General features: G+C 37.8%; 1 non-coding gene across 1 annotated transcript; it reads right to left on the reverse strand.

Annotated features, from left to right (window-relative positions):
- Positions 1 to 13284: 13284 nt before the first annotated feature.
- Positions 13285 to 13356, reverse strand: TRNAH-AUG (transfer RNA histidin (anticodon AUG)). Its single transcript has one exon. It is a non-coding gene; the product is annotated as a tRNA-His (tRNA).
- Positions 13357 to 13785: the final 429 nt, after the last annotated feature.

The following is a 13785-nucleotide window of genomic DNA, read 5'->3' on the forward strand; positions in this document are numbered from 1 at the left end:
GACTTCATGTGAGTAAGAAATACACTTTTATTGTGTTAACCCACTGAGGTTATCCACAAATGAAGGCAGGTTGATCTGACCTACTACCAATAATTTGCAGAAACCAGTAATCAAGAAACCAAGCACCATACTTGGAGAGTTGGAGAACTCAGGTTTATTATGCTGGTGGACCCAGAGGAATTAACACTTTAAGCTCTGAGCCCCTGAACAAAGGGGTTACAGAATTTTTATAGACAGACTATAGTGGGCAACACTAGCTGTTAATTGGCTGGTTTAAACTAAGGGATTTTGCATGCACGGGAACAGCAGTCAAGATAGGGAAGGGAATACCTGATCTTTAACATGGATTAAGCAGGTTTTCAGGGGCTGGGCAATTGCAAAGAGCAGGACAAGGGTGAGTGAGATAAGCTCCAGTTCCTAGTATTATAAGTCCCCACTTTCTGAGACTACGTGACCTACATGCTCCAGACTTTGCAAGGAGCAAGTTGAGTTTCAGAGGCAGAACGAGCAAGAGGTTATGTAAAATTTTAACTTTTCCTCTTCAATAACAGATGATAATTCTAAAGCTGAAGTGGAGAGAGTGACCATTTAAAGCCAGGCGCCTACTTGACAGATGCTTTTGTGGTCCTGCCAACACACAGCCCCATTGCTGCTCCAGGTGGGCAGGAAGGAGAGCACTGCCCTCTCCTAACACTGCTCTAGGACTTCAGTATCAGCATCTCCAGGCATCACCTCAAGATTTCCAGAGTAAAGTCTTGGTTAACATAACCCAACATTCGTCTTTTATAGGTGAAAAAAGTTGAGACTAGAATATTTAAATGATTTGCTCAACATTACTTAATCATTAGGGCTTCCCATCAGTTGGTAAAGAATCAGCCTACAATGCAGGAGACCTTGGTTCAATTCCCGGGTCCAGAAGATCCACTGGAGAAGGGATAGGCTATCTACTCCAGTATTCTTGGGCTTCCCTTGTGGCTCAGTGGGTAAAGAATCTGCCTGCAATGAGGGAGACCTCAGTTCAATCCCTTGGTTGGGAAGGTCCCCTGGAGAGTGGGAAAGGCTACTGATTACAGTATTCTGGCCTGGAGAATTCCATGGACTGTATAGTCTATGGGGTTGCAAAGAGTCAGACATGACTGAGTGACTTTCACTTCACCTCACTTAATTATTAAGTGAGGACTGTAAACTAAGTCCCCTAACTTGTCATCAAGGTAATTCATATTTATAGGTCATTAAAAACAGTTCTATTCTGAAATGCATGAAGATAATTATGAGCTATAAAGTTCAAGGAACTAGTTTGTGATTTTAGGCATGTCAGTATGTGTAGATTAAAAGTAGATGAAGAATGGTCTTGAATTTTTAGCTGCTCTTCTATTGAGAAGTAGAGTCTAAATCTCCTCCCTTTGAATTGGGCTGGCCTTTTCAAGTTGTTTGACCAAAAGAATATAGAAGAAGGAATTTCTAAGATTAAAATATAAAAATCCTTAAAGTTTCACTAGGTTCTATTGGAACACAGTCAGGTGCTATTTTTCCTTGAATACTTTTAAAAAAATATTCAAGTAATACAGAGAAGTACAAGGGAAAAATATTCTTGTGAATAAAGGTGAACAACTTGGAAATCGCTATTTCACAACTTGGAAATCACTATTTTAACTTTAGGTGAATATCACTCCAAACAATACACAGGTAACTAGGGGGAAAAAAGGTGATTTAAAGGGTTAAAATATTTATGAAAGGGTAGAGTCATAGATAGTTATATGGAAAACATTTCATATACCTGAAGGCAAGCAATTAAGCTAAGGATAAAAATTGAAGTTATGCGTGTGTTTTTTTTTTTTAATATCAGAACTTTGTAGAACTTTACTGACTTCTTTTGTTATTGAACAATTTTCTTCCCCTTATGGTGATATGTGAGTGTATGTGTTTGGAGTAACGGAAGAACTCTCTTTTTAAGACTTTATTTTCTTAGAGCAGTTTTAGGTTTGTATCAAAATTAAAAATAAGATAGAGAGATCTCCCATATACTTCCAGCTCCCACACGTGCATCACTTCAGTTCAGTTCAGTTCAGTCGCTCAGTTGTGTCCGACTCTTTGTGACCCCATGAATTGCAGCACGCCAGGCCTCCCTGTCCATCACCAACTCCCGGAGCTCACCCAAACTCATGTCCATCGAGTTGGTGATGCCATCCAGCCATCTCATCCTCTGTCATCCCCTTTTCCTCCTGCCCCAATCCCTCCCAGCATCAGTCTTTTCCAATGAGTCAACTCTTTGCATGAGGTCATCAAAGTACTGGAGTTTCAGCTTTAGCATCATTCCTTCCAAAGAACAGCCAGGGCTGATCTCTTTTATATGGACTGGTTGGATCTCCTTGCAGTCCAAGGGACTCTCAAGAGTCTTCAACACCACAGTTCAAAAGCATCAATTCTTCGGCGCTCAGCTTTCTTCACAGTCCAACTCTCACATCCATACATGACTACTGGAAAAACCATAGCCTTGACTAGACGGGCCTTTGTTGGCAAAGTAATGTCTCTGCTTTTGAATATGCTATCTAGGTTGGTCATAACTTTCCTTCCAAGGAGAAAGTAACTCTATTTTTGAAGTACACAGTTTAACTAGAACATATTTATATAGAGAATCCTACATTCATTTTTTTTCTTGGATTACAATGTACCCATTTGATCTATGTACTTGGATTTTCATTTCAGGGAAATTATTCTTCAGACCTCTACTTTTAGCAATGCAATATATGTATTATGTTTTAGCTAATTATTTTAATTCCTTTTTCACCTTTTGCATTTATTGGGATTATCTCAAGCCTTTCTTCTGTATAATTAATAGATTTTCAGCCACGTCAATTTTGTTCCTTGCTGATTTCAAGTTAGTGATTAGCTCTGACGTAATGTTATTTCTTAAGCCATTTATATAACTGCTTTATTATCTTTTTTAGTTTATTTTTTATTGAATGACTGTTCATATGTTATTTTTCTATGGTTCAAAACACTTTGGAGAGCTTTTCTTTACCTCGGATAATGTTTTCTTCCATATAAGGTTCTTCATCTGTCTTTACATGCTTTGACCTCATCCCTCTTTCCCTCTCATTCTCTCTCTAATATCTTTGCTTGTTTTTTCTTTGTGGTTGTTTTTTGCTCTTTTCCCTCAGCTTACTGATATTTAATATGGGCAGTTGTATCCAGATCCTCAATGTTTTGATATAAAGTGGTTGGGTTCTTTTTTGGCAGCCTTAGCACTTTGCTTAAGACTGATTTATCTTCTGCTTAAAGACTGGGGATGCATTTTATCTCCTTTGTGAAACTTGAAATATATGTGTGAGCTGGAGCCTTCTTCACAGGACTTGAAAGCTGAGTTCTCACTTAATATTTTGTTCACAACCCACTCCTGTCTTTGTAGAGTCTACACTATCTAGTTCAAGGTTTATTGTATTTTCAAGAGACAATGGTTTCAAGCTTTAGATTGTTCCCTTGTTTTGAAATTAACCCCTAGACCGTGTGATCCATAATAATTCTTTCTGCCTCTTCTGAGCTTCTAAAAGCCTGATGTCAATCACAGTTTCTTCTACTCTCAAAGCTTTCCTCTGCTCCACCAACTTTATAGTACATTTCTCTCTATATTGATCATATTAGTGAGAATTCTTACAATTTCATCAAATTTACTTTTTCCAGAACAAATTCAGCAATATTTCTTGGGGTTCTGCTGCTGCTGCTGCTAAGTCGCTTCAGTCATGTCTGACTCTGTGCGTCCCTATGGACTGCAGCCTACCAGGTTCCTCCGTCCGCGTCCCTATGGACTGCAGCCTACCAGGTTCCTCCGTCCATGGGATTTTCCAGGCAAGAGTACTGGAGTGGGTTGCCATTGTCTTCTCCAAGAGGCACATAAAAAACCCTTAGAATTTTCTGTTTTTTTCTTTAATTGTAATGGTTTGTAATTTTTGATTGTTGTTTAATTTGCATTTGGGAGCAGGAGATCTTGTAATCCAGTTTTGCTTTGTTACCATTAAAAAGACTTTTTGACAACACTTTTGAAACAGTATTATCAATCTGGAACTGATTTAGAAGAAAACAATGGAGATAATAAAGTGATTCAAAACTTTGACAGCTAAGAAACACTTTAAAAATGTCATTTAAAAAGGAACAGAAGGTCTTTATTTACGGAAGACTCAGACACAATCAGTCATTATTAAAAGCTTTCTTTTAGTGCAATGAATAGTTTTAGTGTGTGTGACCCCAGAGGCAGGAGAAGTATCAGTGGGTTGAAATCACAAGGCAACTGATTTCAAATTGATACAGTGCAGACACTTCAAAAATAAAAGCATGACTACCTTTGGGTCTTAGCTCTTGTTTTTCACTTACTTGAAACTTCCTAATCCTGTTATATCTGTTGGAGGCACTGCATTATTCTCATCAATCCATAGGGATTTTCCAGATCCTCCTATTATTATTTTAATCTCTCCTACATCTATTCTCCCACTGTATTGTTGAACTGTCAAAGTGTACATAAAAGCAAACGTAGTTTTGCAATTATTTGTATTTTTGTTTCTTACATAAAATATTTTGTCCACCTTAGTGCCTAATTCAGGCTTCCCAGGTGGCTCACTGGTAAGAATCTGTCTGCAATACAGGAGGTGCAGGAGATGCAGATTTGATCCCTGAGTCAGGAAAATCCCCTGGAGTAGGAAATGGCAAACCATTCCAGTATTTTTGCCTGGAAAATTGCATGGATACGGGAGCCTGGTGGGCTACAGCCCATGGGGTTGCAAAGAATCAAACACTTCTGAGCAGGCACACACAGTGCCTAATATAGGGTCTTAAATAAAGAGTAGATGATCAGCAATTTTGACTGCATTATATAATATATATTTAAAACATATTTAGGTCCCTTTACAGATTATTGAATTAGTTCTAACACAGTTGTCCTATTAATAAAATTTAAATTTACTGCTAGCCTCTCTAGGTATCCTAAAGTATGATTTACTCTATGAAAAAAATTTACCTGGTTATATTCCCACTTATCTGAAAATTTATTCTTTAGAAATTTCACAAGATAATTGGATATACAATCATACAATCTATTGGATATAATCAAATTAAAAAAAGATAACATCCTCTAGTATGGCATTATATTGAATACAAGTAGATATTTGGCAGTATTTCAGTCCTTAGTTTTTGATGTTTTAACAGACTGCAAATCTCATCTTTGCTTAAACTTAGAGGATTTTAAAATTCTCTGTAAGAACATATCATAGAAAGAAACCAATTTGAACGCCTTTCTATCCCTCTACTAACCTTCATAATTAATGAAGTCTTTCATTATTTAAATAAGTCTGCTGAAGCCATTTGTCTGAACTAGCAGCTACATATTAAACTGAGTTATTCATAGTTTTGAGTGGGCAATATTTAAGAATTTATATATGCTGTCCATTTAAGTGTTGCTAATATATTTTTAAAACAAGGTACTTAGCTGCAATTTCAGTTCTTAATTGGTATGTCATTTGATACTATTAGAATGAAAGCCTTTATAATGAATGATCATATTTTGCTTTAATAACTGAGAGCATTGAATACAAATTTTAACAGTCCAATTTACACATTTTCCTGCTTGTATTCATGACTAATCCTAATCTCTGCCCTCCTCATGGACACCCTTTCTTATTCTTCTCTGTTGATCCCCCGCATTTTGACTGCATCACTTCTTAGTGCTTCAAGCTTAGGTCTAATTGTCCCCAAACGTCACTGGCTATTTTTTTGTGGAAGTTCTCTTCTCCTCCTCCTCCCTCCCCCTTCCTAGTCTTCCCTCTCCACTCCTCCTTGTCTCCCTCTTCCTCCTCATCTTCCTTCACCTCCTTCCCCACTCTCTTCTTTGTTCTGTTTTTGCGGAGGAGAAGAGGAGCAGAATCGAGCAGATCCCCTAAATGTGCCTCTGTGTGTTGGTCCTTCTGTGTGTTTGTCAGTCCTTCCAAGTTGCACGTTTCTGATGATTAAGGGAAGAGAAGTAAGAATTAGAGGAAGAAAGATAAGACAAGGAGGAAAAGAAGTGTAGAGAATCAAGAAGAGTTGAGGGACAGATATGGAAAGTTAGAGGCAAGGGAAACAAAATTTGTAAAGGGGCTATAGGAAAAGATAAAGTTGGTGTTCAAAGGGAGATCCAACTGTTCTGATAAAACATAGGCAGAAGTGGAATGGAAGCTGGCAACCAATTCTTCCTTCCCATTTCAAATCTTTGTAGATTTTTAGTATTTTCATTTCTATCACATTCAGTTTTCTATCTCTCTGACTTCTTTTTCTTTATTTTATAAAATGAAGCAAGAAAACCCTAAGAAAACACACACATCACAAACATAAAAACAGTTTGTCATCCTTCAGAAGCTCTCTAAATCCAAGTCTGCAGTGACTGGTGCCCATTTACTCCTACTACACCATGTATAGCAGGCTGCATCCACAGATTCAAGGAGATTGCTGTTCAGTTGCTAAGTCATGTCTGACTTTACAACCCCATGGACTGCAGCATGCCAGGCTTCCCTGTCCTTCACTGTCTCCTGGAGTTTGCTCAAACTCATGTTCGTTGGGTTCATGCCATTCAATCATCTCATCCTCTGTCTCCCCCTCCTCCTCCTGCCCTCAATCTTTCCCAGCATCAGGGAGATATAATATAAACTTATTAATAATTTTCTTTTTAGGCTTTTTATTGTCTGTAGTACCTTTAAACAAGACTCAATTACAGATTGTTAGTGCTCACAGTTTCATAAGACAGAATTTAACATTCTCATTTTGGTTTGACAAGACATCTTATGCTTGCTTTTTCCTCCTCTCTTAATGGTAAGCAAAAACTGTTTTTCTTAATGTTCATTGTGACTTTGGCTTGGTTAATCCAGTTTAAACAAGTAGGGTTCCATTCTTATTGCATCCTTCCTTCCTTCCCCTTGGATGATTTCTTCCTGACATGGTAGAGAGCTTCCTAGTCCCTTGGCACAGAGGAAATAGATATTATTTCCTGAGGGAGAGGCTGTAGCAACTTCTAGTGTTTACATACCAATGCATCACATTGTATATAAATACAAGCTGTAATCCACATAAACACAAGGACCTTTACATACTCGTAGAGCTGTTTATTCAAAATGACTGAAATATATATTTTTAGATGGCTTAATATTTTACTCATAGTCCTGCCTTTAGTTTATAATCATTTTCTCCTGTCCCATCCCTCCCCTATGTAGGTGGGGAAAGACTAGGGAGACATTTTCCACTAAGAATGCAAATATTGACAATAAATTTTAAAGTGTCTGTCTGAGGTTTTAATAACGACTGCTATGTGCAGTCTGAAGCACAAGCTAAACAGGTGATCAGCAACAGTTGAATGCAGCACAGGAGGGACAATGTTAGGAAATATTGTTGTGTTATATAATCTTCCTGCTACACTTTGAGAAAAGCAAATTCTAGCTGGAGAATAAAATCCAAGCACCAGAGCAAAAGTTAATCTCAGTTTTCACGTGTAAAATATTCATGTTTTAGTGAAAGGTAAGTTCTTATCTGTACTTTCCTCCTGGCCTTTCCTGTCTCCAAGATGTTTTATCTCTGAAATTAGCGTCTGTTTTAAGAATGAAAGAACAATCACTTTGCAAAAACCCTTCTTACATGGTTTATCTCCTGAAATGATCAGCTCCGCGGGGCTCTTCAGTTTGTGGAGATTTTTGTGTCTCATGCAAATCAACCTGTAACCTGGGCAACAGTGCAGCCATCCTGGGCTGTGCTATTATAAGGTGAGCAATGGAAGACATTCAGCTTCACAGCTCCCCTTGGAAAGAGCTCACAGGGCATGGAACCAGAGGCCACGAAACTGCTGTTACTCCTCTGGCCAACACCAGACCAGACTATGAGGAGAACAGGCTAGGAAAATGGATTGTAATCCAAATGTGTTGTATTACTGTTTAACCTGAGAATCAAATCATTGACTTGAGGATCAAAGTTTTTAGCTCCTGATGGGGGCAAGGAGGATAGCATACATAGAACATCTTAGGGTATTAAGACAGTCATCTTAGGGTGAAGGATAGGGTAGAGACAAAAAGGTATGGAGAAGAAGATATACAGATGACTACTAATAGGTACATGATAAGCTGTTCAACTCACTAATTATGAGAGAAATGCAAATCAAAGCTACAATGAGATATCACTTCTCACAGGTCATTTCTCACTTCTCAGAATGGCCATTGTTTTTAAAAAAAAATCCACAAATAACAAATACTGCAGAGGCTATGGAGAAAAGGGAACCCTCTCACACTGTTGGTAGAAACGTAAATTGGTGCAGCCACTATGGAAAACAGCATTGAGTTTCCTTAAAAGACTAAAAGTAGAGCCACCACATGACCTAGCAGTCCCACTCTTAAGCATATATCTGAAGAAAACTATAATTTTAAAATTATATGAATTTTATATGAATTTATGAAATTTTAAAATTATATGAATATTGCACCCCAATGTTCATAGCAGCACTGTTTACAATAAACAAGATATGGAAGAAACCTATATATCCGTCAACTGATGAATGGATAAAGAATATGTGGGAATGGAATACTGCTGCTAAGTCACTTCGGTCGTGTCCAACTCTGTGCGACCCCATAGATGGCAGCCCTGGGATTCTCCAGGCAAGAACACTGGAGTGGGTTGCCATTTCCTTCTCCAGTGCATGAAAGTGAAAAGTAAAAGTGAAGTCACTCAGTCGTGTCTGAGTCTTCGCGACCCCATAGACTGAAGCCTACCAGGCTCCTCCGTCCATGGGATTTTCCAGGCAAGAGTACTGGAATGGGTTGCCATTGCCTTCTCCGGAATGGAATACTACTCAGCCATAAAAAGTAATGAAATAATGCCATTTGCAGCACAATGAATGGACCTAGAGATTATTATACTGAGTAAAATCAGTCAGAAAGAGAAAGACAAATACCATATGATATCACTTATATGTGGAATCTAAAATAAGCTAAAAAGAAAAAAGCACTTCATTACGACTAGTGTATCTGAGTTTTCTTATTAAAAATGCAATTAGGTTGTTATGTTTTTTTTTTAATAGACAACACAAAAACATTCTAGATAAAAGTATAATTTGGTTTATCCCTCTAGCTAAAGGCATTCTAAAACTATACCATCTCCACAAAAGATTAAAAAATTGAACTGCTTATATGATCCAGCAATCCCACTTCTGGATGTTTTCCCAAAAGAATTGAAATTAGGATCTTGAAGAGATATCAGCACTCCTATCTTCATTACTCACAATGGCCACAATATAGAAACAACGTATGTTCCATCTACAGATGAATGGATAAAGGAAATGTGGTGTATACAAACAATAAAATAGTATTCAGTCTTAAAAAGAAGGAAAACCCGTCATTTGTGATAACATGGACTGGCCTGAAGGACATTTAGCTAAGTTGCAAAGTGAAATAAATTATACATAGAAAGACCAGTAGCTTATGATTTCATCTATATATGGAAATCTAAAATGAACAAACTGACAGAAGTAAGAAATAGAAAGGTGGTTACCAGGATCTGAGGGGAGAGGAAAATGGGGGAGGTGGTGGTCAAACAGTACAAAGTCTCAGTTATGCAAGATAAGTAAGTTCTGGCCATATAGCACAGGGCCTAAAACTTATCAACAGTATTTTATACACAAAATTTTCTGTGGGGATAGAGCCTCTGTTATGTTCTTATCACACATGCAAAAACAATGATAATAATAATGATAAGGGGAGCATGGGAAACTTTAGGAGGTTGAATGAATATGGCTATATTTATGGCCTTGTTGTTGATGATATCAGGGGTATACACTTACCTTAAAACTCATCAAGCTATATATAATATATATAAATATTTAAATACATACCACTTTTTACATGTCAATCACACCTCAAAAAAGTGGTTTAGAAATAAAATAAAATACTTAGAAATTATTTTTTCTGGAAAAGATTTGCTGATCTCTGCTTAAGGGCACTTACCAACCTCAATGTTCTTCTAAATCGTTTGGAATACTTTTTTAAAAATGTAGCTTCCTGGGTTCCATCCTTGGAATATTAATTCAGTGAATCTATAGAGGCCTAGGAATTAGCATTTTAGACACTTCCATCAAATAGTGCTGATTCAGATAGTCTTGAGCCAAACATTGAGAAACACTGCCTGAGGGTCAGTGATGAAAACTCAAGGGGTAGTTTGCAGGAAAATTCAAAGATCTTTCTACAGTCTTATCAGCTCTTTCCCCCAAATTAAAATCAAGCCTTGGTGCTTTTTGTCTTTCCCACAAAGGACAAAGTTCTCCTCATTAGAAACTCTCACTTTCTTGTAAAGCAAATACATTTCCACTGAAGTATGTAGCCCTGGATATTTCACAAAGAAGCTCTCGAAGCAGATTCCGTCTGAGACATATTCTCCAGAGGTTTCAGCAATGATTCTACCCTCTGTCAGTCATGTCTTCATGAATAAATTTTGATTTGTTCCTCCTCATATAATTTTACCTGCCTTGAAATAATTCCTTTAAAAAGATTATCTCTTATCCTTGAATAATTTTCTAAAGGAAATTATCCAGGCGAAAAATAAAGAAAATACATGTTTGCTACCAGCTTTTCACTAAAATTTACTATAAGGTGAATTCAATATTAAGTTTCTTCTATTTATACTTTGAGAAAGGAAATTATAATTTAACCAGCACCCAGGCAGCTCCTGGTATTTAATATTTTATTGTTAAGCATCACATTGATCATGCCTTGATCATCAGCAATGATTAGCTAGTAATACAAAAATGCTGATTAGGATGAGAAATTGTAAGAGAATGTATTCTAATACTGTTTCCCTAATAATTCTGATCCAAGAAATCCCATGAAATTTGGTTAAAAGTGCACATTCTAGCAGCTTCTCCGGAAACTCTGATTTGTTAGTCTGGAATTGTTCCCAGAAATCTTTCTTTAAAGAAGCTAGGTCATCGACCTTCTTCTAATCAAGAAGCTAGCTATTTGACCTTCTTTAGGTCAAGTAAGGTCAGAGGACATTGCTACAAGGTTAGATCTTCCTGATTGGTGGTCATCATTATAGGCTTTTTTTCTTTAACATTTAGGCATTATAGAAAAGGAAGAGGGGCTGTGTTCTTCAGGCCTCACATTGTGGATGCTTCTGATTTCTTCTTTACATAGATTCCTGCCTCTGGTAAAAGGATAGAGATGCTTGATTTAAATCTGTTCCATCACCTTGGTTCTTTGACTGGTGTTTAACCATTTTTGGCTTAGATACACTGAATCCTTAGATGGGTCAGTTCTGTTTTATACAGCAGATATTTTAACCTCCTTGCAAAAAATATATCTCTGACCTCCCCCACTCTGCCCATTTTATACCTTGGGATTACTAAGTTGATGTGTTAGTAGAAAGAATTTGATGCATAATACACTTCTCTCTATAAACACATGTGCTGTGCTCTGTCACTTTGGTCATATCCTATTCTTTGTGACCCCATGGACTGTAGCCTGCCAGGCTCCTCTGTCCTTGGGGATTCTGCAGGTAAGAATACTGGAGTGGGTTGCCATGCCCTCCTCCAGGGGAATCTTCCTAACCAAGGTCTCCCACATTGCAGGCAGATTCTTTACCATCTGAACCACCAGGGAAGCCTATAGGCACATATACAGAAGAAAAAAAAATTTTTTTGATGAGTGTTTGGTACAGTAGATAATTTTCAAACTGAGGTGAGGGAGATTCCACATGGTAGTTTTTAAAATTTCATTTCTTTTTGGCTACCCTGGGCCTTTGTTGCTGCACACGGGCTTTCTCTAGTTGTGGGGAGCAGGGGCTGCTCTCTGGTTGTGGTGTGCAGGCTTCTCATCGCAGTGGCTTCTTTTGTTGCAGAGCACAGACTCTAGGGCAGGCAGCTTTCAGTAGCTGCAGGACTCAGGCTCAGTAGCTGCGACTTCAGGGCTTTAGAGCTCAGGCTCAGGAGTTGTGGTGTGTGGGCTTAGTTGTCCCTGGGCATGTGGAATCTTCCCAGAGTAGGGTTTGAATAGTGTTCCCTGCATTGGCAGGCAGATTCCTAACCACTGAACCACCAGGGAAGTGCTCCAGATGGTGTACCAGAATCAGGAAAGGGGCACACAGTTCGAAAATATTCTCAATATTAGAATATGATTTTTTTATTTGTAAAAAATAAAGTTTTAAAATTTATTTTATAAATAAAAATGATTTCTGTGCTTTTCATATCAGCTGAAAGTGCAACAGATAATTTTTGACTGGTGGAGATATGCAGAAGATTAAGTGATTTTTAGCAAGAGATCTCCTTCTAGAGGAAATATGAGGAGTGAAAATTTAATTTTAACAAAAGAAGATATTTAAAATCAAAAGATTTAAAATCTAGGATAGACAGCTTCTAATAATTCCTTTCAATGTTAAGGTTATGTGATTTTTCAAACATTCAGAATCTCTTGGTTTTTTTTTTTTTTTAATAGTATTCTAATCCCTTTCCTGCATTTCATTCTTCCTACATGCATGTTTGACTGTAGTATACATAGAGTTAAGAAGGAAAAACCTTGATGTTCTACTTGATTCTAGAATGTAGGAAGCAGGGGAAAAAAAAAAAAAAAAGCCATGCTCCCATCTATCAATGAGAAAAGCTGGATAAATGACAAAGTTGTAACTTTCTCTGAACTTATCAGAGAACTGCAGATACAAGGAAACTAAATAATCTAAACTGATGGAGGGACAACTTCCTCCAAAGAGAGAAGGAATATGTGGAATGGATCACTTGTGCAGAGCAAGGCAGAAAGAGATGCCAGCCACCATTCTTATACCCTGACAGTGCAAATGGCACAGCTGTCTCTAGACACAAATGTTATTTACCTCAGCCTCTACAAGTCTACGCAAGATGTCTGGCCTTCAACAAAAAATTACAAAACACACAAGAAAAATGAAATCATTTTCAAGAGACAAAGAAATGACCCAAATGTTGGAAGTATTAGACAGGGAACTTCAATTGCTGTTTAACAATAAACTTTGACTTAAACACACTTTCAGATTTACAAAAGAGTTGCAAAGATAGAACAAAGAATGTTAATAACTGTTTTCCCTGATTGTTTATGAGGATATATAGGGAACATGTATACACCTGTTGGAAAGAAAGAAAGAAAGGGAAGTCGCTCAGTCGTGTCCGACTCTTTGCGACCCCATGGACTGTAGCCCACCAGGCTCCTCCATCCATGGGATTTTCCAGCCGAGAGTACTGGAGTGGGTTGCCATTTCCTTCTCCTGGGGATCTTCCCCACCCAGGAATCGAACCCAGGTCTCCTGCATCATAGGCAGACGCTTTACCGTCTGAGCCACCAGGGAAACTAAGGATCTAATGTTAATGATACACTACTATTAACTAACTTCTGAGGCTTATTCAGATTTCACTAGTTTTTCCTTAATGTTTTTTTTTTTTTTTTTCCTGTTCCAGGATCTTACCCACAATAGCACACTGAATTTACTCATTATGCTGTCTTGGTCTCCTCTGGTCTGTGAGAATTTCTCCAACTTTCTGATAAACTGGACAGTTTTGAGGAGTACTGGTTGAATATTTTGTAGACTGTCCCTGGACTTGGGCTTGTCTGTGATGTTTTTCTCATGGTTAGACTAGAGTTTTAGGAGGAACATCACAAAGTTTAAGTGTGGTTCTCACTTTTTTATAACAAGGGCCCATACTATCTATCAACATGCCTTATTGATGAGATTAGCCGTGATCACTTGGCCTACGTAATATTTTCCAGGGCTCAGTTG

The sequence above is a fragment of the Bos javanicus genome, chromosome 4 (assembly GCF_032452875.1).
Source record: "Bos javanicus breed banteng chromosome 4, ARS-OSU_banteng_1.0, whole genome shotgun sequence".
NCBI classification, from domain to species: domain Eukaryota; kingdom Metazoa; phylum Chordata; class Mammalia; order Artiodactyla; family Bovidae; genus Bos; species Bos javanicus.